The sequence below is a fragment of the Silene latifolia genome, chromosome 10, assembly GCF_048544455.1.
Source record: "Silene latifolia isolate original U9 population chromosome 10, ASM4854445v1, whole genome shotgun sequence".
Classification (NCBI taxonomy): domain Eukaryota; kingdom Viridiplantae; phylum Streptophyta; class Magnoliopsida; order Caryophyllales; family Caryophyllaceae; genus Silene; species Silene latifolia.
Window position 1 is genome coordinate 118,262,871 of NC_133535.1, and position 3,311 is coordinate 118,266,181.

Consider the following 3,311-nt stretch of genomic DNA (forward strand, 5'->3'; position numbering starts at 1 on the left):
TCGTTTCACGGTGAAAATTCGATTTAAAAGATGTTTTGAAAACTAGAAAGAGAGGAGAACAGAGATCTTAAAACAAACCCTGCTCGTTTTGAGTTATTGGGCACGAAAAACGAGCACAAACAGAACTGGACAGACAGAAAAGTCACAAAACAGAGTGTATAACACTCTGTTTTTTGAGGGAATTCGTGTACTCTCAAGGGCAATGTGGCTCGTAAATCTTTGTCTAATTTGTAGATGGATGTTGTATGGTTAATTTGGAACAAGAAACTCGAATTTTGATAGAGGTTTGAAGGGAGAACGAAGGGTTTCAAAGAGGACACACAAACTGATTCTCAGTTTGTAAGTCGGTTTTGTCGAGGGTTTTTGGGAGGCAATTAGGGTTTGTTTCTGGAGTTTAAAGCTTGTAAGTGACGGTATTATGTATGAAGAACTTAGAGGAATTAACTTATGGTGAAGGGGGGGTATTTATAAGGAGTTAAGGTAGGGTTTTAGAGGGGAGAGGCAGATGGGCTCATTCACGCATAGCTGCTGTCCAGCAGCTTTTGTGAGGGTTTGAGAGGGGTTTTCTTGGTGGTTAAGCTAAGTTAATATGGGTAGGATACTAGGGTATGGGTTAGGCTTAATAGGTACAGGTTTTGGTGGTATTTGGAGCGGGTTTTGGGCTCGGGATTTGAGCTGCAAAACAGGGGGCTGCTCGTGTTTTTGTGCGGGCTGTTGGGGGTGATTTGGGGCATGATTTGGGCCGCGGTTATGGGGTTCGAACTGGGGTTGGATGGGTAGAGGCTTAGGTTGGTTAGTGTACTCGAGATTCGTGCCAACTCGTAAAGAAAACGGGCCCAAAAACCGAGCTATAATCGAGCTCTAAAACACGTGATCAAAACGAGTTTTCAACTTTCAAAATCGATCTTTCAAATCAATTAACACATTAAAATAAATGATTTTTCAAATCAAATACACTCATAAAATGATTTTTCAAATCAACTATTTATTTTATTTTCAATAAAATAAATTGAGAAAATAAATTCAAATTAAAGTAAAATGAATTCACTATAATAAAACACTAATTTAAATATCATTTAAATTAATAAAATACTTCGTCGACCACGCTCATTCTACATCGTAAAACGAACCCAAATAATGACAATGCCAACTAGCAGATACATGTCGTCCTATCATCATTGGGTGTTTGTCGGGTTCTCTATAAATTCCAATATCGACGGATACGGGTATCTACAGAGCCCCCACTTTGACTGAGGCTTGGACAAGGCGAAAGTCAAAGTATACCCCAGGTCCCTCTCGACCTGAGGATTCCGCGGGTCGTTTATAGTCCATTAGACTTGCGTATATAAGCTCGCCAGCCATAAGAAGAGATCATACCTGAAACTTCGTCGGGGATTAACTCTTGCTTCTGTTGCGTCGAATTATCATTGTTGGTCATCGACCCATAAATTGCATATATGGTGGATTGAGCCTTATCCTTAGGCGCCTACGTATCCGTTTCTGACGGAATCAAACCCGCGTCGTAGTTCGGCAACTGCTGACACATGCCCAAAGTTTATCATCTGCTGGCACCTGTCCGAAATTCATCATCTGTTGACACTTGCCCAAAGCTTATCATCTGCTAGCAGGTGCCTACATGGGACGGGACTTTCCAATGAGGTTGCCGCCGCTTTCATCATTTGCTTTCAGCTACGGAATTCTTCCCTTTCATACTCTTGTATTGAATTGAATTTTGAGTGGATGTCATCCATTTCATCTTGATAATGGTCTCTGAAGCCAACGACTTCAGAGCCCCCAGTTTGCGATGGCTCTAAAGTCGAAGACTTTAGAGCCCCCAGTTGAAGCATATGCTGCTATATTTGAAACACAGAAAATGTACAAGCAATAATCATCACATATGCACATTTGGATCATCGATCTTAAAATTGGATCATTTGAAAGATTGGGTCACCGACCCGAAAATTGAATTTGAAAATTTTGAATAATTGGGCCATCGACCCGACGCTTGAATTTGACATCACTTGGAATGTTGGGCCATTGACCCGAAATTTGAATTTGAAAGACTGGGTCATCGACCCGAAATTTGAACATGTTGAAAATTTTGAATAATTGGGCTATCGACCCAAATTTTGAATTTGAAATGAATCACTTGGATGCTGGGTCGTCGACCCAAAATTTGATTTTGAACTTTGAGATTTGAACCTTGACTTGAAATGTACCACTACTTGGATCATCTATCCCATAATTCGCAAAAAGTTTTTGAAATTTCGGAATTCTTAAATCTTTGGCATTTTGAAATCGAACCTTGACGGGTGAGCAGGAAATACGACTCAGACACTCAGTATGACCCGTAAACAAACGTGGGCGTAGCCCGCTACCGTAAAACAAAAAAGGAAAATAAAACCGTAAGTGTGCACGGGTTTTAATTCAATTATTGACTTGTTAGGGGTAGAAATGTAGATTGGCCATTCTGGCGCCAAAAGATGGCAAATGGGAATCACAAGGTCGTCGGACTTGGGACAGAGACATCGTATGGCATGGGCGTGCTCCCGAGGGCACATGGGAATCAAGATCACTTGGCATTGACATAGGTGGATTAAACTCACGGAGCAACAATGTTGGCTTCGCCCAGACACTAAACACAGACTGATTTTATGAGAATACTTAGACATCACACATCACTCTTGTTGGGAACATTCTACCACTCTTCTCCTCGCCTCCTTTCTTTTCAGCGAGTATTCATCATTTCTTGCCACCACCTTCTTTCTTTACAGCGGGCTTTTACTATTTTTCTTCCACGCCTTCTTTCTTTTCAGCGGGTTTTTCATATTTTCTGTTCCCAACACAAACCCACATCTATGTGACTCAGCATCTTTGCCTAAACCGTTAGATAAAGCTCATTCTGAGACTCGATACTATTCATCCGAACCTATATCCTCATCCTAGCCTACATCGAGTGCTAAGACCGACTCAAACAAAGGTGGCTTCATTTGGACTTGTTTAAGACCCGTAAGAAACCGACATGATGACAACTTGGTTGATGAGTGGATTGAATCCCTTATTCTAAAGGACTGCCTACGTATTCGCGTGGAGCGAAATCAAATCCGACGTAGTTCGATCATGGTGCATAAACATGGCATATTGATTGTGTGTACACACTCGAAGGTTTCACCTAAGGTATCATATCGTATCCCATTCTAGCCTGTAAGGTACCGTTAAATCCGTGTCTAGGGTTGGTACAAAAGGTTGTGGTTCTTTGGGATGTGGAGCTTGGTAAAAATAGGTTCGCAAGGTAAACCATCATTCTGAAG